Source organism: Anomalospiza imberbis, chromosome Z (genome assembly GCF_031753505.1).
Source record: "Anomalospiza imberbis isolate Cuckoo-Finch-1a 21T00152 chromosome Z, ASM3175350v1, whole genome shotgun sequence".
Classification (NCBI taxonomy): domain Eukaryota; kingdom Metazoa; phylum Chordata; class Aves; order Passeriformes; family Viduidae; genus Anomalospiza; species Anomalospiza imberbis.
Window position 1 is genome coordinate 39,264,905 of NC_089721.1, and position 24,582 is coordinate 39,289,486.

A 24,582-nucleotide genomic window follows, 5' to 3' on the forward strand; every position below is an offset into this window, starting at 1 on the left:
TGAGTTTCAGATTCACGTTCCTTCAGCATTGCTGTGGGTGGCTATGTATGCACTTTGGTTCACATTTTTCTCTTTTGTGACTAGTTCCTCACAGCTGCATTTATGGTGGCAGCAAGAAGTGCAGTGCTAGTGGTAGGATGTGAATTACATAGCTTCTTGAGGTTCCTCCTAGTCCTATCTTCCTGGATTTGTATGATTTTTATGGTTCTGCAGCATTTTGCCCCCTAGGATGGTGGCCATGAGACTTGTTCCTTCTGCCTTCTTTCAGGCAGACAGTAGTGAAGAAAAGAGTCGCCCTGTCCCAGCCATTGTTGCAGATGAATCAGAGCACCACCCCAGACAGCTTGTGCTAAATCCCCTGCTACTGAATCAGTCTTGCTTCTGGCAAAATTGAAGGTTTGTTTGGCTACATCACACAATACAGATGATGGCTTGTTGGACAGAGTCTTGGCAAATTGCTCAACCCAAGTAGGTCAGCAAATCAAACTGCTGCATTGTGGCCAGAAAAAAAAGCAAGCCTCTGCTATCTTCTGATATGGGAGCAGGCAGTTAGAAAGCCCCTTTCTATCCATTAGCTCCTACTGCTTTGCTTATCATAGGGGTGTGCTGTAAACTTCAAACTAGTTCTCATCAAGCAGCACTGCTTGACAGAGGTTTTTCTGTAACCTCTTACATGTTTTCTTTCTCAGTACAAATGCTAGGAGTTAAGTTTTATAACAATGTTTTCTTGCATCAGGCATAGTCTTATTTCTGCCATCAGAGTCACATCCATTTACTTTTCCAAAGCTTCCTCCACTATGAACTTTTACAGTTGTATCTTCTGCATTCAAGTCTTTCATTATCCTTTTCTTTTGAATTTAAGCCTTATTAAAGGGTTCTAACAAGAGAATGTTATAATTAAGGTGCAGATTACTGCTGGAGAAGGAGAAGTCAAACATTCTTTTTTCATATTTTTTCTGCCACTCTGAGCCATTAAAAACAGCTTAGAATAACAACAAATTTAACTGATTATCACATGGCAGCTACTTTACCTTTTTTCATGCTTAGATATATTTACTTATGTAAGACCTATCTCCAGGTGGGACTTTTTTGTCCAAGTGACACACAAAGGCCAAGGTGGTTCAATAACACAGAGGGGGAATGATCATCACCCGACCCAGTCTGTGGCTAAGGTGAAGATAAGTGTCCTTTAAAAGGGAAATCAGCTTCACCCACACCACGCCTGAGGGCTGGTGCTGTGAACAGGCAGAATGTGAAATGCCTGCTGAAGTGATATTCCAGCCCTCTGTGTTAAAGCACAGGGTCACTCAGTGACTACTTCGTGGCCAGTATTTTGGTCTACAATGGGTCTGTAGCCTCTCTGCTGGTGTTGCCCTTGATATTTCAAACACTTCAAATGGATAATTGAAGTTTTGTGGCTCCTCTCTTTGCTAACTACTCCTGTCTTCTGGTTTGAATTTGGCTGAATTCAAGGGTTCACACTGCCTGTCAGTACAGATGATTTCTGTTTTCTTTCTCCAGTATTTAAAAAAAAAAAAAAACGTGCTAGGATGCTCAGAAAAACATAGAAATTTTGTGCAAAATAGGAACTTCAGCTCATCATAAAATGTATACATTAACCTCCTCATTGCAAACATGAGGAAGATTTGTCTAAAATATTCCACAGCTACTCTTCCAGGCCTACAGTAGGACGGTAAATACCCTGCTGAAGAGATTAGCAGCTAACTTCTAACCAGACATATTTTTCTGGCAGGGAAAGCAGATGTGTGCATACCTGGCTCTGAGCCCATCTCCTGTTGCAAGCAATCACTGATGAGTGTTAAGTCTTTACTGCTTCTTACCTAAATAACACATGACTACATTTTTTCTGTTGTTTGTTTATTTCCAGTCTACCCATGGCTGTAGAATGCTTAAGAATAAGACCACACATACCATATTGTAGTGTTTTTCTTCTACCTCTCTTGAATGTTTGAAGCAAACAGAGTCACATTACTGCCATCACCCCGGAGCACCTGAGAAGCATTATGAATATGAGTCAGATTCCTCCATGCTGCTATCTGACAGGATCAAATTCTTACAACAATTCAGCAGAAAAACACTAACTGTGCCTGTCAGGAAGGCAAAGCCAAGGTTTCACTCTGACCTTACACAACTCCTCCTGTGGGGAATACAAGTGAAAAGTAGGCTTTTGTTTTCAGATTATGCATTTTTTTTTCAGATCCATTAAACCAGGCTGTAGTGATTCAAGGGTTTAAATGTGATTCTTTTCTTCTCTTGGCAAACAGTCCTGTTGTATCTAATTAGATAATTATATGCACAGTCTTACTGGTGCTTAGATACCCGTGCTGTTGGTGGGACAATGACACTGCTAATAAGCAGTAAAATATTTATTTAAGTGGGAAGACTTGAAATGAGAGGGCTGTGACATAACCTGTCAGAGCCATGAAGTGGGAAAATGACAGTTTTGCTAATGGGAACTAAATGAGCATGATTGTATTAATTCCTTTTCATTTTGAGCTTTTAAACCAGATTTTAAGTGGATAACTAAGTTAATTCAACCTGCTCAAGCTTGGATGTCCACAATTTCCAGACTTGAATTTTTATATGTTAAGTTCTTTTGTTTTAGCTCAGTTTCAGTGTTTCTATTGTCAAGTTTTTTCATCAGCCTGACTGTGGACTAAATAAATTCAGGTCTAAATTAAATGGTGTCACTCATATTGTTTGAGACAAGCTAGCCTGGTGATTACTACAGTGAGAAAAGAAAATAATTTTCTTCTGTGTGATAATTCACTGACATCATGTTCCACACTGTTAGGAAAAGATAAGTGATAAGAACGGCCAGTCAAAAAATCAACATTCTTTTTTGGAAATTGACTACCTACAAAAATATTTTACTGTTGGCAAGATATTTTCTGCTGAAAGGTTTGTGTTTTATAATTTAAATACAAAAAGCCAAAGGAACAAAGCCAGTTTTCAACACATAAAACCTTAACAAAATTTTTCATTCTCCATAGTTTAATGGAATAAAGAACTTCAAGAAATGATGACTAAATTAAAATATTCATACAAAATATTATTCCCTTGACAGGCCTATCTACTCCCATCATTTAATGGAGGCTTTAACTAGCCCTGCTTTTGAGGAGCTTTTTGAGCAAATGGAAGGGGAAAAGAAAAAAAGAAGGAATATCAGTATTCCTTCCAGATACATAATTGTTATGTGCTGTAATTTGTGAACCTTTTATTAAGTGTTACATTATTTTATGTAAATATTTGGCTCCTCTTTTCTCAATCTGCAGATAAAAAGATAAACAGGCACCAGAGATTTTGGACAAAGGTTTTCCTAAGACACATGCTTGCTTTCAGTAAGGCACTAAAGTCCAGGAGATACACCTTCTCTCCACGAAATGTAAAACTCTGAAGTTGTGTAAAAGTTGAGTGTTGGAGAGCACAAATAAAGATAAAGAAGAAAAAAATCTTACAATAATTTTGCTGGGATGTACCTTTTAGAGATCACTCCCTGGGAAAACCTACCATGCATGCATTTGTACAATCTGCCAAGAGCTGATAACCTCAACTTACCTATCCAAAGAATGTCTCTAAATATCAATTTTGTATTTAGATTGATAGGATTGTTTTCACCCTCAGTAGAATGAATCTCAGTGATGTACAGAGCTCTCTCCTCTCCAATCTGCCAGCAGCAGGGAGGAGGTTTAGATTTTGTCCAGGTGTTGCCTCCATCATGTTTAATTCACATTGTTAGACACCTTTGAATGTAAAATATGTTTCAGACAGTTCATAAAAAAGTACTCTGGGAAGGCTTGTTTGGAAGGTGAACAATGGAGAAGCAATTGTCCCAAAAATTGTCCCTGGTTGACACCTTGCTTTAATGTTGTCTGGACACTCCTTGGAGAATCAAGAAAGTGCCAAATAAGACAATTTTTTTTCAGAATAAGAACTTGCCAGTCTGAAGGAATTCTTTGCATCAGGGCAACAACCAGTTAATCAATTTGTACAGTAACCACTGTTCAATGCATGCAAGTGAAGGTGCTTATTGTACATAGCTAGGTGATCATCTCATACTCACTGTTCTTGGCTTGTTCATAGCCACGACCATACACTCATCTTTCAAAACTGACACATTCACCACAGCAACAGAGATGTCTCACCAGGTTTTGCCATGATCACAGGGTTTTCTGTTTTTTGGTTGATGTTCCCCCTTCTCACTGGCCAGTAGGAGCAGGGGAGTAAATACAGTGAAACCCTGGAATCAGGTTAGCCCAGAGAAAAACAAGAATGAGAGGTGCAAGATCTGAAAGTATGGGAGTCACGGCTCTTCTCCATTTAAAGGACGTTGTTTTTCTTCATAAAGGTTATTCCAACAGCAGTACAGTTGGCCTTGATGCAGAGGCCCAGACACTGGCTGTCACAGAGCAGTGCTGGAGCTTCACACCTGAAGTTTGTTTCAGGATTAGGTGTTTGAAAATGGGACATTGTGTGAGAGTGTTGCAGATACTGGACTGGAGGTAGAAAATGGGCAGGGTGGAGTCAGAGGTGTGAGAGACTTTGTTAGATCTTGTCCCCAAGCTGCACTGGTGAAGCTGCTTCTTGCTTAGGCATCACCAAAGACACACCACAAAGCAGTATCTTAATATTTAGATGTCTTTCTGCATATGTAATAGTGAGGCAGAGCTTGGAAAATTACACACTGCTTTGCTTAAAATTAGAAAGGGGTGATTAGAGGCTTGGGATTAGATGCTTCATCCTTTCGTAAATTTCTTTCCAGTCATTTACCATGCAGCAAGAGGGTTGAGTGGGAAGGAAAGTACACACAAACTTAGTGTAAGACACTCATTGCAGTGAGCTGGGAGCCTACATCCTGTTTTTTAAAGTGTCTGTGCATTTGGGAACTAACATCTAGACATTTCAACATTTTTGAAGATTTTATACTCTGTCTGCCAGTAGTATAGGTTTGTGAAGCTATTTAGTTAGATTAATCACAAATTCCTTGACTGACTATCTATAGATCTTTATTTTTCTCTCATTCTCTTCTTTACCCACCCTCCCATTGAGAACGGTGTAGTAGAGTTGACAGAATCAACTTTGGTTGTAGTGTGAATCATATTTAAACTGAGGAAATAAATTAGGATAGACACTGTCAGATGTTTTGATAAGGCTTTCCATGCTGAATGACTAGAGACAATTAAACCCAATTGCTTAATTTTATTTAATTTTATTTAATGGCTATCCTTTGTTAAACATCACCTAAATCTGCAGTGGCAGTGTTTGGGGACTGCTCTTTTGTTATATTTCATTAGGCATGAGCTCAATAACAGCAAAATATATTTTAAAGAAAATGCTAAACACTGATTATGACTGGTTTGACTGACACTGATGAATAACATTCATACAGCATGGTTCTGCCTGGCCTGATATTAGCATAAGTACATTAGGCAAAACTCTGTTAGAATGCTAACATATATTTAAAAGCTACTAAGTTGAATGTCTTATGGAGATACAAATACATCCACTTTATATCATCATCATCTGTAGCTACTGTTCAATTTGCCAAGGTAATTTGTTAATTTATACCTGTTTTGTGCAGCTTCAACCTATAATTTTTGCAAGGTATTGTAGCTACTATATAAAAATGACAGGAAGTGGGATCAGTTTGCCTGGAAGACACCACTTGGCTTGGAACATGCTGTTCTCACTGTTCTCCTCTGAATAACTGGACACCAGCTGTCTTATGAAGACTTTTGTCAGGCTCTTGATGACTAACCTTCTTCACAGCCAGGCACTGCATCAGAAGGACCCTGCACCCATTATTTCACATTGTTTCTGAACGGGCTCATGTCCAAAGAATGGAAACTGGATGACTCTGGAGTCAAGTGAGGAAAGCTGGTAGTGATTCATGAAGCTGATAAAATTCAGGTTTCACCAGTCTGGAGAGAAATTCAACTGGACTCAGATCCACTACATGAGTCAAAGACAGTTGTGTCTAAAATGTTATTTCTTAACTGAATTTATTGCTTATGGGGAAAAAGTACACCTTAAGCTGTAGAGGCTGTGTAAGCAATGGAAACTTTCTTCCATGAGAGAAACAGATTTCTACTTTCCATCTGCCTGCACTTTTCTCACTGGTATATCTAGACAATGGAGGTAAACATGACAGTAATATTAAATATGTTCACCCCTTGTGTTAATGACTTGGTTGCTGATATAAAATACCTCCCCCGTACTTCGTGGTTCTGTTATGATCTGCTAAATAAAAAATGGCTGGACTTTTGACAAGACTTTATTTGAAACTACACTTTCAATGTACCAGAATGTCTTACCCCAGTTTCATAGACAGTTATTCCTCAGACAGGATTCTCATGAGTGTGTCTGGTTTTGTAGCTCTTTATTCTGCATCTGTGCAACTCCAGATGCAGTGGGTTGTAGTAACCAAGCAGAGCATGAATCATGGTAGCAAGGCTATGGTCCAAGAGGAAATGACACAGAGTTTTTGTCTTAAAGATGGAGGGAGGCATTTCTTGCCACTGTTGCTATCAATGTGCTCCCGTGCAGAGCTGGCCTGACATACATGTTGCTCCCTATAGGCCCATTAATGAGAAAAAGAGCAAGTTCTGTTTCCTGACCAGCTCCCTGACATTTTTTCTCTTCTTGCCAGAACCATTTCTGGCTTGTTTGAGGCCAGCTTCAGGTGGCTGCTTGGTGTGTACATCAGATCAGTGCAGTACCGGGGTGATGATTCTGGCTAAGAACCATCATTCTGATGCTGCCCTAATCTAATGCTGAGTTCCTGGCAGAGTCCATCATGTCATGAAGTGCCCAATGAATCAGAATCATGGAATGGTCTGGGTTGAAGGGACCTAAAAGATGATGTTGCTCCAACTCCTCTTGCCATGGGCAAGGATGCCTTCCACTGTCCCAGGCTTCTCCAAGCCCCATCCAGCCTTGTCTTGAACACCTCCAGGGCTGGGGCAGCCACAGCTTCTCTGGGCAACCTGTGCCAGGGCCTCAACATCTTCACAGAAAAGACATTCCTCCTAATGTCTAATCTGAACCTGCTCTTTCAGTTTGAAGACATTCCCTCTTGTCCCCCTTACACGCCAAACTCTTGTAAGAAGTCTCCATCTTTCTTGTGAGCTCCCTTCAGGGACTGGAAGGCTGCAGTTAGGTCACCTCAAAGCTTTATCGTCTCCTGGCTGAACAATCCCAATTCTCTCAGCCTTTCCTCATAGCAGAGGTGCTCCATCCATCTGATCACCTTTGTGGCCTCCTCTGGATTCACTCCAACAGCTCCATGTCCTTCCAGTGCTGGGGATGTTCTGTTGTAACTTAGGCAGTGAAGTCCTTCAGTTTGAGTAAAAATGTATCACAAATAATGCATTTATTTTTTCAGTACACTCAAGTTCTCTTTATTTTAAATTTTATTTTACTGCATATATGGAATTTTTTGATTTGTACTGAGTTTCCCCATGGAGACTATGGGATGTGGAGTTTTGAGAACTAAACAGCTGGGGGAAAAAGAAATTATGTGCAGTAATTTTACCCAGTTACAACAGTTAAAAGAGTGCTTTTGTGATTTTATACATATAAAGAATCTGATTCTGTATGTGTAAAATTGCAATCTATTATAATATGTCATAGCGTAATAAGCTTTTGTCATGTAATTGTTACCTTTGTAAATATTTTAGTGCAAACATTCTAAAGAGTTTAGATATAAGGCTGACCTCAGGCAGAAATAAATGCTATTCTTATCCTTTGTAAAAAAAAAAAAAGACAGTATTAGAATCTTCTGCTACAATAAAATTGGATTGCTGCTGCATTTCAAGAGATGCTGCTGGGAAGCTCAAGCCAGGCAAGACTGCTATGACAAAAAGAGATAACTCATACTACAGCTGCCCTCTGGCTTGATGCACTTCTCCCCATTCACTTCCCTCAGATGTATGCTCCTGGATGGCATACAACAGGAAAGAAGAAATCGGGGATGGCTTGGGTTACATTCCCATTTACCACCCTTATGTCACACACAGACAACAGGGACACACAGAGAAGTGATGCTTGAGAGCAGTTAGATGTGAATAGGAAGGCAGTGCTGTGAAACAGGTTTTCTTTTGGCAACATAAGGCAGGCTAGTCAACAGAGACTTGTGAAGTAGTTTAGGGACCATGTCACTATTGTTTCACTTGTTGACACTGTTATACTGTGGTGGAGAATAATAATTTGTTTCTTATAGCATAATAATGTCTCCTATGAAGGCAGGCTTTGCCTGAGAGGAGTTGGGGCTGTTCAGCCTGGAGAAGGCTCTGGGAAGAACTTAAGAGTCCCTTCTAGCACATGAAGTGGGTCTACATGAAGACTGGAGGTTTAGATTAGTTACTGAGAAGTAATTCTTTACAATAAGGATGTTCAGGCACTGGAACATGTTACCCAGACAGATCATGAGTTCCCCATCTCTGGAGGTGCTCAAGCCCAGGTTGGATAGAACTCTCAGTAATCTATTCTAGTAGAAGGTGTCCCTGCCCTTAAAGATGATCTTTAAGGTCCCTTCAACCCAAACCATCCTATGACAGCATAATTTTTTCTCTGCAGGAAAGAGCCCTCAGTCTGCACACAGTTCACAGGAAAAAAAAAAAAAGTAGATATATGTACCATCCATTTCATATTTGAGCAATATTTTGATAGCAAGTCTCTAAAAAGCTGTGGTCACCCTCACCCTGCTCTGGTCTTCTTTTGTGCATCACCAGTGGCTTCAAGTCAATGCAAAGCAAATAATCTAAGAAGGAAAAATGCTTGACATGTTATTTAAACATCCAGAGGGCAGCTACTGTCAGGGTTCATTATGGATGGCCCAGTCATATTTCCATGTGAGGGCCAAAATTCCAGTAAATATGATGGAACACTAAGAAAGTAAATTTGACTGAGCAGGAGACTCTGTTCTAATGGAGAGGCAACAGAGGTAAGAAAGAGGAACTATGGGTGTTTATGGACTAGTGCTATTGTGATAGCTTGAAGGAAAAGAGAGCAGGAAAGAGAAATTGTAGAGGGGAAGAGAGACTTAGTAAATGAGAGCATGAAAGGATCCAAACCCTAGGCTGGCCAGGGATTTTGCTGAACATAGAGGAAAATTGAAAAAAATATGCTGGAGAGAACAGGTGTCTTTTGAAAATTGAATTACAACTCTGAAGGCAGAGGAACCCTGACAAACCCTAAAAAGGAAATGGAAAGTGCATCAGAGAACAGTGGCTAGTGGTTTTCTACTAAGAGCTGTACAGGTTACATTCTAGCACACCATTAACTTCCCATTAAGCTTTTCCAGTTTTTCCTACCAAGCTTTATGTACGAAGAATGTTCTCTTTGCTTTAAATCACACGTTCCCTAAACTATGGTATTTTTGTGTCCTGATGCAAAAACTTGAATAGCTTTTCTTTCCATCTGAGCAGCATCAGTGAGGTTGTTTCACCTCTGTTTCCAAAGACTACCAATAGGAATAGAAGCATTATTTATCTCTAACTTCTCTTTGACAGATTATACTCCTTTGTATGATTTTTGGGGTCTATTTTACTCTTGCAAACAGCATCAGGCAGCATTGACCTGCAGCCACTGGGAAAGAGCCATGCCAGAGCTTGGGTGTTAATAACTTAAATACAATCCCCATCAGCCTAAACAATCCTTTAAAATGGGTCTGTGGTAAGACCAGGCAAGAGCCTTAGGTGGAAAGTCTGGATCCACAAGGGAATGCATTTAAGGATCAAATATTCATAGTTTCAGCCCAGAGGAATCAGGGTCCTGCAGATATAGTACTGAAAAGCTTAGATGTGCACCAGTAGGAAAAGATGTTTCTACAGCAATTTCATTTCCATTTGCTTTTTGAGCCTGGTAGTTTGTATTACATTGTCTGCTGACTGGTGACCATGTATTGCCAATCTTTGGTCACCTACCTGAGAGTGACAGTAAAGTAAGTGAATGACCCACAGTAATTGGAGTTAAGTAGCACATTTTCACTATCACATGCAGAAGGGGTACTACCCATTTTTGATCACATTCATGAAGTGATATTCTCTATTCTTAGCACACCATTCTGAAAAAAGATACCACAAGTTGTTTCAGAGCTGCACAGAAAAACTTGTTGAACTCAAATTTTCATTACTTCCCAAATACCCACAGGGGCAACGGTTTATCTGAGCAAGCTTAGCAGCATATCAGGTGACCAAACTAATTCCTGAATAAGGTACAACATTTTCTGAAGACCTACAATGAAAGTGAATTTTTTTACGAGTAAAAAGCAAATACCGCCCCCCTCCCCCACAAACCAGCTTCTCTGTTCATGGGTGACATTTTTAATCTATGCTTACTTTTTTATTGTCTTCACTGTTACCTTTTCCAGCATATAGATGTCTATTTTGCTTGTTAAGTGCAGTCTCCAGTCTAAATGTTTACTTGCATTTCATAGTGCCTCATTGTTGTAGGTATTCATGTTGTTGTCCACATTCTAGCTTTGTTAATCCTTACACAGTTACTGTAAAATAGATATCCCTTTGTACTATTGAATTTTAAAATGACTTCACAATTGTTTTCAAATGCTTGTGAAGAAAGGAATAATGGAAGATTGCTTGCCTGCCCTTTTACACAGCTTTGTGTGGCAAGACTTAGGGCAAAATTTATCAATTGAATCTTGGAAATGGATGTTAAATGGAGAAGTTGACAGGCCATGAACTGCACATTCTGACTTAAACTGTCTGTAATTTCATATATTTTCTTAGTGTGTAGAGTGTCTTGCTCTCTTTTCTCCCTAACCCAAAATGACAGGTCTGTAACACATATTTAAGTGCCTCATTGGATTTAGACAACCCCTTCCTGATTTTTAAGATGCAGCCACTAGATGGTTGGAAGCAGGTGTTGTTTATAGTTTGAGCTCTGTTTCCCTGTGTCTCTGCTGTTAACGTTTCCATCTCTGCTACTGATTAACAATGAGGGGTTTGAAGACAGCAGGGCAGTGTCACAGCCACACTGCCATGGAGACTGCTTTCATACTCACCTGTCTCTCCCTCAGGGTTCTGAAAAGAAGGGGGAGACACATATTTATATAGCCATTAAGTCAATATTTCCTTTCAGTTATTTTGCGATCTTCTTGCTTACAGGCTTTCCTGCAGGTTAATCTCTGTGCCACCTGTCTTTCCTTGTATTCTCACAACACTCTGGTGTTTTTTCCTGATATGAAGGGGTCAGTGACTGAAACAAGAGACCTGGAGAATCTGAGAAAGTGCTGCCAGCACCCATTGCTGCTATCCATTTTATTTGCTCATGATATCTCTAAGTGATCAAGAGCAGAGACTAATGGATAATCCCAGTTTAGCATGTAGCTAATCCCACCACACCTGCAGTGTTTCCTAACATCCCTGGGTAGGAACTGTGAGAGAATGCTCTGTGCTAGAAGGTGGTGCTTGGCCTGGCAGGCAGTGTCTGATGCAGAGAGGTCTGAGCTCTGAAAAGCACCTCCTTTAGCACATCTCAAACCTGTGCCTGCACTTGCGCCTGCTGAAAAAAGGGTAGGAAAGGTGCCGGGTGGCATGGGAGGTGTGGCTGCAGGTTTATATTGGACAGGTGCTGACGTGAGGGCTCCATATGTTACCTTGCTGCCCAGCAAATGAGATGCCTTGCAGCAGTCCTCCTGCACCTGAGGTGTGCAAGCAGATGGCCTGATGGCACTGCAAGGCACTGCTGACAGCATTTGTCCTTTCCCAGTCATCGAGACTGAAGCAAGGACACAGTTTGATCCACAGCACTGAGGGTCCTCCCCTTCTGCATCCGTTGAATTTCACTGTTTTGAGTTGCTGTCTTCAGAAATAGATAAATCAGGAATTAATTTTTCCCCTTTAAATTTTTTAAATTTATGAATATTTCTGTAGGAAAACATTGTTACAGCACCTACCAATTGAATTATACTTATTAAGATTCTCTAACATTTAAAATTGACACGTTGACTGTTCAGTCTTGTCATTTAACATTTCTGAAGTGAAAATAGATGGAAATGAAAATAGGCATGAGTGAAAATAAATGTGTTTACAGCACATTTACAGAAATAATTTACTTTTCATATACAGCAATGAAGTACACTACTGAAGTAATGATTAGGGCAGTATATATAGCAAATGGGTAATAGAGGTATATGGAAAATGTGGACTTTGGTTAACAGAGAGATAATAGAATAAAACCTTTTTCAACAGCGTTTCTTGTTCATTAATTCTTTGCTTTCCATTTTGCATCAAGGACAATTAAACAGAGGAAAAACACTGTGTAGCAAAGATGACAAGTCCTAAGGGCAGTTGAGGGAAGCCTTGCAGAATCTGTGGGTTTGTCAGTGAAGTTGCCATGTCAAACATTTTAATTTGTTTCATTGTTAAGAGCATTTGTGAGAACACACAATAATCAGCAAGCTAACAGGATTCCAGTAAAATTTCAAATGAGAGGGGATTTTGTTTGGAAGGACATTTTATAAATTATTATATAGTAATCTGACCATTCCATCAAGATTTATGGAAAGTACACACTGAAAGTACTGACACCACAGGAGAAGGAGCTCATGGATTTGTCAGTATGCCCTTTGGTATAATATCCTGATACAGCTGCTCTTACTGCCTACTGTATTTAAAGGAATGCTTTTAGCAAGAGACCAACATATCCAACCCTTTCCCCTCCCCATCCACCACTCTTCTGGACACAAATACATCACTGTTATGGAACCCAGGAAATGGATAAGACTTGGAGAAATATGTTCTGTTTCCCAGTTTTGGTTCATAGCCATTTCACCACAGCAATCATTGATGAGAACAGGCTTTAGAAGGAGAATATTTGAGACAATGAAGAATTAAGAATTATGGCCATAGGACATGCCAAAAGAATTATTTTAACACATTCTCCCCCCCCAGATGTAAAACAACCTGGTTTTGTAGTTAAATCATCCCTCAAAATATGCTGGACTCAGTCAGAAATAGGAGTGTGAAGAATATATCCAGGTCTATTTTTTCTAAAGCCCTCAAAAAATAATGTGGAAATGGGTATCTTCCAAATTCTTGTTGAAACAAGAAAACCAGATGCATACCACATTAAAATTAGGGTGAATTCTCTCATCTATATCCAAAAATATGTTGAATGAAAAAGTGCCTTGGAAAAAACATACTGGTACGTGCAGCAGATTTTACAAGCTCTGTATCCTTCTGCAGGCTGCATAATTATTCTGTAGAATAGCAAGCAATCATTTGGAAAAGTGTCAATAATTTCTTGGTATGAAGTTCATTCTTGGAAAAGATATGATAAGAAAATTTGGCCTTCTGTTATTTTTGTAGGCCTATATTTTAGTTTAAAAATGGGGATCAGGGCTGAGCTCTCCCTGTGTGCTGCTATGTATAGTAAAAAATCCTGATAGGTACATGTGTCATGGAATAGGGTCCAGTAATACCATACTACTACTGAAAAGAATATCCTTGACCTTAATCACAACTTGAACATGAGGGTCCAGAGACAGCTTGGACTGAAGGTGATATTCCCTGGGAAAAACTTGCTGAACTTTTGGGTTGGCCAGAATGAGACAGCTGCAGACTAAAGGAGTGACTGTGACTTGCATGATGTGTCTTAGACTTGCATTTGCAAGCAAGACAACTGAGAAATGTGATAACAAGGGAGAATAGAATGGTATTGCAACAGTGACAAATGTGGAAGGTCACACAAGGGGATTGGCCAGCAAGAATATCAGTCTCACAAAGTGAAACAGGAGAAGAAACATTGAGGCAAAACAAGATTTCAAGAAGATGGCTGACTTTTCACAAAGATTTCTGACAACTAAATGAAGATGCGGTATAAGCTTTCAAGGAAAACCTTTAAAGTGATATATGCCTTATGTGCCTTATGTGCCTATAGGCACCTTTAGTGATATGTGCCTAAACAGTGCAGATGAAAAATTGATTGATCTGATCCTAAAGCACACACCTATCTGTGGTGAGATTGATTGTTTTCTATAGCCTTTCTACAGACCAGGACTTCACTGACTGGCACAGGTATGTGCATACCCAGCTCATAGACCTGCATCAATTATGGCTAAGCATAGGTAACAATCTCATAACACTCTTGTTACCTCTTGTGTGTGTAAGAAGATCCTCTTATAAAATCAACTTCTACAAGCATTTTGCAAACTCATTATCATGCACGCTGCAAAGAAGAGCAGTGAATATATGCCAGATCTATTGGAATTTGCTCACACTAGAATACATTTAGTTCTTTATTGTCCATCTGTTCTGCACTGGGGTGGCCTCACCTTGAGTCCTGGGGACAGTTTTGGGCACCACAATAAAAAAAAAAAAAAAAAAAGCATGAAGCTGTCAGAGAATGTCCAAAGGAGGCCATGAGGATGGGAAGGGCCTTGAGGTGAAGCCATATGAAGAGTGGCTGAGGGCACTTGGTCTGTTCAGCCTGGAGAAGACTGAGAGGGAACCCCATTAGGGTCTGCAACTTCTTTATGAGGGGAATAGGAGGGGCAGACCCTGATCTCTTCTCTGGGGTGACCATTGACAGGACCCAGGGGAATGGCCTAAAGTTCTACCAGGGGAGATTTAGGCTGGATATCAGGAAAAGGATTTTCTCCCAGAGGGTGTTTGGGCACTGGAATAGGCTCTCCAAGGTAGCGGTCACAGCACTAGCCTGACAGAGTTCAAATAGGATAATACCCGCAGGCGTGTTGACTCTTGGGGTGGCCTGTGACTCTTGACACCCCCATCATGTGACTCTTGGGGTGTCCTGTGCAGGGAGTTGGACTGAATAATCCTGTGTGTCCCTTCCAGCTCAGCTTATTCTATGATTCTATGAATAAAATGTATGGCATCCAGGGATCCAGACTGTCATCTGTGTTAAGAGGAGATCGTCCTTCCATCTGCTGTTTATTGAGTTCAAGCTTTCTCTTTCATCTTCTCTGATACAACTTCTCTGACACTTTCTGTCTTTTGCTGGGTAAAGACAGAAAGAACATAAGAGGATGAGTATTTGCACATACATTTTCCTCTGTGTATCATGAGTGTAGTTTGTTTAATGTCTTTGTTTTCTAGGGTGCTTAGTAAAAACAGCTGGATGAGAACTTTCAAGCGTTCAATTAATTTGGAAACCAAGTCACTCATTTGTGTTGCTAACTATGATTTCAGGCCTTCTATTATGAAATATGTGACTATTTTGAAATTTTCACAGCTCCTTTTTAAATGCCACTGAAAGAGAATAGTGTGACTATGTTTTAACCAACATAGCTGATTTACTGTTCTCCTCATTGCACTAGACCAGTGCAGAAAACAGCCCACTGCCTTCAAAATGAACAGAAAATGGGAGTCGATCTCATGCTTATGATTCAGATGTTTGGCTTCAGGTGTAAGTCTGTTCAGGTTTTACATCAAGCCCATTGAAATTATATTAGATCATCCAAGTAGTATCTGCTTGTTCATGTCTTACAAAAGACCTGGACTTTCATGCATGTAGCTGAATTGGCATCTGACCAAGGCACCTCTTTCATGGGTGAAATGGGAACTGAGTTCTCTGAGAGCACTTAAGCAGAACTTTTTGCATACAAAAGACTTAGTCTTACTTTCTTTTGTAATTTACTACTCCTGCCATTCATGTGGGCCTGTGAAATTCAAGTGTGTTAGGTTAATCTCAGCCAATTTATTTTTGTCTGGTTCTGCCCTGAGCAAATGCTGATATTAGACATAACAATAACACACAGTTCTGTGCCTCCAACAGAGGGTAAACACAATCTGTGTAGTTCATTTATGAGGAATAATAATGGGAAGTTACCCAGTACCAGCGAAATCCAGGTCAAGACAATTTCAAGGTCCTGCAGTGCTCCAAGACTACAGCAGATACTTGTGCACACAGTATTGATAAAGACAAATAATTTAAAGTTGCATGATAATGCTCTTATTTACCTTATGTTACTTCATTGCAGGAGTAGACCCACTGAAAATCTTTCTGTCAAAGAGCAAGTGAAAATATCAGAACCTTGCCTTTTGTCGTCAAATTTTAAAAATTACTTAGCCTGTGAACTACATGTGTCTGCAGCTTTAGTACTTAAAAGGAAATAATTTTAGATAGCAATATTTTTCAGCTTTCTGATAGAGCAGATCTTATGGGATGCCTCTGAGGAATTTATAAAAGACAGTTAAGGACAGTGAAGTTCTTGTCAATAGTGTTCTGTCTTTAGGGGAACCACAAATTGAAGAAAGCTTGACAATTACAAAAAAAAAAGCACTTGTATTTGTATCCTTACCTGGCACAAAAATGATGGAAAATAACAATGCTTGAATTATAAGTGTGTGTGGGACAAACACAAATTTGACCAGTGCATTGTATATATTTGGTGACAAATGAATTCCCAGACTAAACAAACATACATGGACAGTGTATCAAAATGTGTACCACCCTGTCAGATTCAGTGATAATAGGTTGTGTTATCATGACAATGAGTCCTTCAGTGCCAGGCTCAGAGACTTAACTGCAGAAAACCTCATTCAGTCCTTCCTCGGGCAAAATTCCATTTGCTCAGCAGGAGTTTGTCTGGGTAAAGAGTTTGGGATTTGACAGGCAATATTTATGAGCTATACAGGAAAACTAACTGAAATAGCAATCCTTCCAGCTCTTCCTAATGGACTAACAGGTTTTTTTTTTTCAAGCACCTGGATGATTTTCTATAATTCCTCCAAGTCCTTAATACCAGTTTTACAATTATGTCTTCTAATAAATGATGGTAATTTCCTTCATTTTACCACCTCAACCAGGTGCCTTAATGAGTTCTGCAGGGGAGTTCACACAAGTTACAACATGAGTTGGAAGCACAACCACTGCTCTAGGCACAGAACAGCTGCTTACAGATGGCTTGTGGTGAAGAACCACTCCCAAAATCTGAGGAGACTACATGTCCAGGGCATGGTTATTCCAGGAAGAACATTGTCCCTATTCTTTCATGTCTCCCTCAATATGCCTTGCCTGCCTGCCTGCCTCCTCAGTAAGGATGAAAAGGGATTATAGACACTTCATCTGCTGTTGGTGGGGATGAGATGCCTGAATATGTGATCTGTACTGAAAACCTGTTTTTGAAATGATAGACTGAGTAGGAGATTTTCTCTTGCATAGTTTTGTACTACAAGGGACAGCAGACAGTTTCCTTCCTAGAATATGCTTGTGAGTTTTCATGAGGTTATTTTTCTTATTAAGGGGTTTAAGGATATTTAAGTCTAGAAATTAATGTACAATTTTATTCTAGTTTAGGAAAAAAAGCTCTTTCTTCCTTTTTCATAAAAATCGTGGTGTAATATTTTTAATACTCAACCTTCAAAGTGCTGAATATTTTCTCCTTTTCTGTGGCTACTGTGATGTATCCCATCTTCTGAAGACATATTTTTTTCCTCAATTAAATATTTGCTTTTATTTGTTATGTATATGGACAAACTGAACCATGGTCTGATATGTAGTCTATGGTTCAGGTATTTTGTATTTAGAAGTACATAACATCAGTATAGAATAGAATGGTTAATGAGGTTAATTCTGTACTGCTTTATTAAAATATTATTGTGGTATAAAGTGTCACTGTTTATTTGGAACAGCTGACAATCCAGTGCAAGACATATAACTGCCCATGTGGCAGTAGGAAGAATGGTGTAGGCAGGTACCTTTTCCAACATCTGTTTGACCTGGAGCTTGGTGCTTCTGTCTTGTTTGATGAAGGGACTGGGTGATCTTACCTGACTGTTACAAACTGTATCACCTTGCTAGTAAAAGATGCTTTCTCTCCTGTAAAGCTTAGCTTTTTATAATAGGTATGCACATTCATCTTCTACATAATAAATATATAATTTTATTATTATTTATTAGACATGCACATGGATGTTTATTAAAATTCCTTGTAAACTTGCCTTGGTGAGACCTTTATTTTATGGAGAATAATGGGAAATGTCATAGCAGCAAAAACTTTCTGCATTTTTGTTGAAATCAATGGTGCTGTGGCAGGATCCTATACAATTTTGACAAAACATGGAAGGACAGGAGATAGCCAAGAGTTGTGTCAAAGTTATGGCCACAATAAATTCCACAAGAAGTCAGGGAGCACAATATACTGGTTCACCATCAAGTTTGCCACCACTTGACGCTGCCTCCCAAGGGAATGCATCCCCATCTCCAAGAGAGAATGTCTGTTTTCCAGATATGTACCTGGCAACAACATATTTTCAAGGCTTTCCTTGCATTATCTTCTCTGGTGAAAAGGAGAGGAGCAAGACTAAATATTAGTACTGCTTGTTCTGCTGGTAATAATATCGTGAGGAATCAATACATTTACAGGCCTGTTTTTCTCTGACTCCCTAGCAACCCAGAGCATTAGTATTAGGGTGATAACTTACAAGAAGTCCTGGAACAAGGACTGCTCCATTTAGTGCATTTTCCTGCTTTTATATTACTCTTTTTTCTTCATACTTTTATCTGGATCTTTTGGGAGAAAGTGAAGGGACCTTTGCCTGTGCTCTGCAGCTGTTTTACTAAGGGAGTAATTTTTACAGTTATATACTAGGAGTTCATGCTTTCTATCTGAAGGATCCTCGGGAAATTTCTCACTTTGATCCTGTTTGAACAATTAACTTTTACTGTGTTATTATCTTTATCTGACATTCCCCATCTCTCAAGCATGTCTGGGAAATCAGTGTGATAGAGACCAGTGATTGTACCATATATTAATTTGGGAATATGAGGAGTATCTCAGAGATGAAAGAACAGACCCATGATCCCCATACTTAGATTCTGTACCTCTGCTTTACTCCCAGTGAACAGCTGCAGTGCAGTGGCAGTGCAATCCCATGGAAGTGCAATCTTGCATACTGGCCTCTGAGCTGCTGCACTTTTGGAAAGAGCTTTTTCTTTTTGATCTTTTCTCTGTATCTTACTCAGCTTGGGATTCTGAGGTTCTGTGATGGTTTTGGCTGGTGTAGAGTTAGTTTTCTTCCCAGTGGCAGGCATGGGGCTGTGTTTTGTATTTGTGGATGTTTTTGTCATTGCTGAGCAAGGACTGCAGAGAGCCAAGGACTTTCCTGCTTTTCACAACACCTCACTGGTGAAAGGGCTGGGGGTGCCTGGGAAGCTGCAAAGAGACACAGACAGGACAGGTGACCCCAAACTGACCAAAGGGATATTCCAGACCTTGTGATGTCAGGCTCAATGCGTAAAGTGGGAAGAAGAAGGAGGAAGGGTCGGGGGGGATGTTTGAAGTGATGGGGTTTGTCTTCTGAAGTGACATTAGTATGATGGGGCCCTGCTTTCCTGGGGATGGCTGAAACACCTGCCCAGCCACAGGAAGAAGTGAACTCATTCCTTGTTTTGTTTTGCTTGTATGTGTGGCTTTTGCTTTCCCTATTAAACTGTCTGTATTTCAACCAATGGGTTTTGTAGCTTTTGCCTTTCTGATTCTCTTCCCAGTCCTACTCATGAAGGAGCATCTCTGTGGGGCTTGGCTCCTGGCTGGGGTTAAACCACAACAAAACAAATCTGAGAGGGGAAAAAGCCCCCATATGGATGTCACTGGAAATGTGATTCGCTACTTGCAGTTGTGTTCCTGGACATCAGTGTTAGGGCAGAACACAACACAAGACTTCCTACCAGCATCTGAATTCCCTGAAAGCAATTATCCTCTCTGTAAAGCTGAATCAAAATTGCTCCTAAGGCTGTATCCTGTCACACCTATGATTCCCCTAGAAAAGATCCAATTCCTTTTGGACCTCACAAGTCCAGTTGATGCTAAACAAAGATTTAGCAGTAATGGACAGTCTTGTTGACAATATCAGTAGTAATACAGAGAAAACTGAACATGTGGGAATGATTTGGCTAAATAAGAGCTGAAGTTTATTGCTGCCTGAGAATTGTTTCTGCCTTGCAATTTAGAGGCATGCTGCTTCTCCTTAGGGAATGGGTGGCAGAAAGCACATGTCACAGTCACTGTCTCCAATATATTTAGGCTAGCTCTGCCCCCTAGTCCTGTTAAATTTACATCAAGCTGAGACCATCATGGTCCTGTCACTCCATTTTCTTGAACACCATGTATGTTTTGATTACTGAGGCTCTATCTGAACCACTGGCTGAACTGATCTGTTCCAACCTATGTTTAGCAACTAACCAAAGCACAAAATCCCCTCTACAAATATTTTTATTAGGTCAAGCTATTGGTAAAAAGCTTTGTTCAGAATGCATGACTTCTGATAAACCTAGCTTTCTGACCAGGTCTGAGGGAGTGAAGACTTTTTTTTTCTTCAGCAAAACAAGAGGCAAGCATTCATACCTTCACTATTTCTCACTAGTCTTGTGCTCCTGAAAGCCACATTTTTCTTATTATCCAAAGGGGAGAAACCCCCCATTGTTATGGTACCACAAACTAACATTAAATGTTACTGTTTCACAGAAGTTCAGACACTGATTTTTCCTGGAATGTCATTTAATAGAGGGAAAGAAGGAAAGAAATACCAGAATTTATGCAAGAATGTAGATGTCAGTGACTGTGTGTTACTGTATGATGGAAGATTGGCAAAAATATACTCCAAATGGTCTCTTCTTCCCTTGATTGTGTTTCCAGTAACAATGAAATTATCTAGAACTCCCTTACAGATGATCTCATTGTCAGCTTCTTTTACACAGGGTTACAAAATTTCCTTCAATAGGAGAATGTAAGGAATGTTCTTATGAATGTGTGGAGTTGCTCATAAATTCTCAGCTGAGATTCATGACTTAAAAAGTGCGACATACAAAGTAATGAATGACTGAAGCTGAGTAAGAAAAAGCTGGTAGTTCTGCAGTGCATGAAAATTTAATGGGGACTAATGGGGAGTCCTCCAGTAAGGATTTATGACAGACACACTGGATTCAAGGCTCTGTTGCTTAAGCTGACATTCTGCTCTGGCAGCAACCCTACTGCAATCTGTAACTCTTTGCTGAGAAATTGTTTTCCACTAAATACTGGATCAGGCAGTACCATGTCAGTATTGCAGTTAAAAGCATGTGCTGGCAATATAATTTACAGACCACTGCTCCCTTTCTTCTCAGATTCATTTTATGAACTGTGACAAAAAACCCACCAAACCCCCCCCCCAAAAAAAAAACCAACCCAAACCAAACCAAACCAAACCAAACCAAACCAAACCAAACAACAACAACAAAAAAAACACAACCCAACCTCACTAGATCAGTTCAAACAAAGAATTGGTGTTGCACTCTTGGGTTTGCCTATTCACTGGGTGACTGTATGGGGCCATGAGCATTAAGCTACAGAATTAGGAATTTGACATAGACAAAAGTCAAATATAGCTCCTGGACAATAATCTTTGAAAGTTATATGCCCTCTTAGTACCTTCTGCTTGTTATAATGATGAAATACAAGTGAGGAACAAGAGGCCCAGCAGCAGAGAACAACTTTGACAACCTCTTACTTGCTGCAAGAATTGGTAAAGCACAATGAGATGAATCCCCAGCAAAATTGTTGCATATAGAATAGAAAATTATGTACTTGTATCTACTGGAAGATAAATTCAATGGTAAATGTGTGTTAATTTGACACTCTTACAAAGAAATAGTCTCCCCACAACAGAGAAGTTTTGAACAGATTGGTGAACAGATTTGTGTAAGTTCTTACACCAACATAAAATATTATCTCTGAGCTTTACATTCAGGTACTACTTACGACTCCAACCTAGGTCTAACAAGATCAAAAGCATTTTCCTCTCTGTCATATTGCTCATTTTTAGGACTTTTCATTGCAATCTATCACCAGAACACAATTTTTTTCAGTTAAAACCACTGTCTGAAATTTGCAGATGGTTTCATACTACTGGAAGTTATCACTGAAGACACCTAGAAGTCTTCTGATTGGGTGGAAGTCACCTTTGGGAGTTTTCTTAGGCACCTGTATATTTCAGTAAAGGTGGGAAAAGCTTTACTTAGATGCATTTCTGTGTTGGAAATAATGTCAGTGTATTTAGAGGTCATAGCTCAAGTATGATTTTTTCTAGAGAACCAAGAGTGCAGGGAAGGGAGCAAATAAAGTGAAGTTTTTTTCCCCAGTGCAGCAGCTGACATGCATCCCCTGTGGTGTAACCCACACTGGGCCCCCAAATAGAAAGATTGAGAGTGCTGTTAGGAACTCCCTGTCAGCCATCCCACTCTGCCAAAAGACAGTACGAGGTGGATGCCACAGAAAATCTGATCTCCTGTCTGCAAGAGTTAGAGGGCAGAATTCCAGTGAGAGAATTAACACTCAGCTAAAGTTTCAGGTGAAAAAAGCTGTTCCAATACCAATGTTGGCTGCAAGAATCCCTGCAACTGCTCCTTAGAAAAAGACACGCAGGAACTCATCTCCTCGTGTTTCTCTCAGAGTGTGCAGACCTGTCTGTAGAGTTTCAGGGCTAGCATTTCTTGCTGCAGAGGCGAAAGATGCTGCTGCTTCCAGGCTAGAGAGGGAGGTCTCCATCAAGATGCTTGCTTACAGTAGTGTAGCCTATTTTTTCCTTTTTTGTGATTGAAGTTATGAATCCAGTTGTTTCTTTTGCACAAACAAATAAGGTGTAAAAGCTTGTCATCAAACACTGTTGTGTTGTATTAATTTCATCTACTGTGCCCCCTAACAAAAAGGTCAGTGAAATATGGCATGTGCCCTTTCTGGAAATCAAATAACACAGAAATTTTTGTAGCAGAGGGAGAACAGACTAGAAGAGAAGAATGCTGGTTGACCAGCCTTTGACATCCTCCTTTCCTAGGTCAACTGTTCTCTTCCTACACTTACATATTTAAGATTCCCTACATGTTTAATCTCAGCTTTGATACCAGTGCCTTTCACTAATATTAGACCACATGCAGTCAGACCTGAGTGCTGGTGAAATGACATTATTAGGGGTGCAAAGGCACACTACTGAGGGTACACAACAGAATAGCACTTCTCCGAGTTGCATTTCTCCCCTCTGCATCCAGCTCTGTGGTTTTTGGTACAAGGAAGACACAGATCTGTGTGAGTGGCTCCAGAGCAGGGACACAGAGGTATTAGAGGTCTGAAACAACTCTGCTATGAACACAGGCTGAGGCAGTGGGTTGTTCAACCTAGAGAAGGGAATACTCTGAAAAGACATTAATGTGCCCTTTGGAAACATTGAGGGGCATATAAGACAGACAGAAAATGTTTTACCAGGGTGTCTAGGGATAGGACAAGTCTACCCTCTTTTAATCTAAAAGTCTACCCTCTTTTAATCTAAAAGAGGGTAGACTTATTTTAGATATAAGTAAGAAATTCTTTACTGTGAGGTTGATGAGGCACTGGCAGAGGTTACCCAGAGAAGCTGTGGATGGATGCCCCCTGGGAAGTGTAAAGCAAGTCTGAATAGGCTATTAAGCCACCTTCTCTGGATGAAGGTGTCCCTGCCCATGAAAAGGGGGTTAGACTAGATAAACCATAGAGGTCTCTTCCAACACAAACTGTTCTGTTACTCTATGGCAGAAATACATGAAATAAACTGACATATAAATGACATTCTTTGTACCTTCAGAGCAGTTTATTAAGGAAAAGTACATTTTAATTCTTAGAACTCTCTTTGCATCATAGTAGGGCAAAGCATCCACTGCACCATTTTTTTAAATGCAAATCTGAAGGTGGTTTCATTATATTGGAATTATTCCTTTTGGGAACGCTAAGATCCTATTGGCTGATCATTTCTGGCTGATTCTGCTAACACAATAGAGAAAGAAGGTCTCTATTATTTTAATTTTTTCCCTTTAGAATTATTTTAGATCTTCTTCAAATGATAAATCTGTCTGAATTTTAATACACATTATTCTGTGGTCAGTTGTTAAGGAGATTCGGATCTGACAGAGACACTCAAATCCCTTCCTAGAGAGAAAGGCTAAAAAGTAAAATATTTCACTTTATGAAGTAAAACCAGTTTGTGGTTAATTACTTGATGGTCTATAATAACACTACTGATTAGATCTTACTACTCAGGAGCATGTTTTTATCATTTTTGGGTTTAAGGATACTTAATTTTTCCCCATGAAAAACTAGCATAGTGAACCAGGAACTCAATCTTCATCTTTCTCAGGGAATATTTTTAATTTCTCTGTGAACATTGAAAATAAAATGCTACCCCACAACAACCCACAACAGTAAATATAATGACCCAGGACAAACTGGGAGTGCTTATGATTCCATTCCTGAAACCCAGTCAGATCCACCAGCCATCACTCAATATTTTACTCTATTTTAATGTTTTACTCATGGTTCAGTGATTCTTCCCTTTGCCAGTTCTCCCTTCCTTCCATAAATACTGTGTTGAAAGGCCAAACTGCTACTAATGCTGCAGACACAAATCCATACAAACACAAAAAGACCTGTCACAACATATTTCAAATAGCAATTTTAAAAATTCTGTAAAAAGTCCATTGCGTAAGACCAAATTCCACATTTTAGATGCAATCTTCATGCTCCTAAGTCAGAGTGAGATAAATTATCAGATTCTGTGTTGCAGCATGATTTTG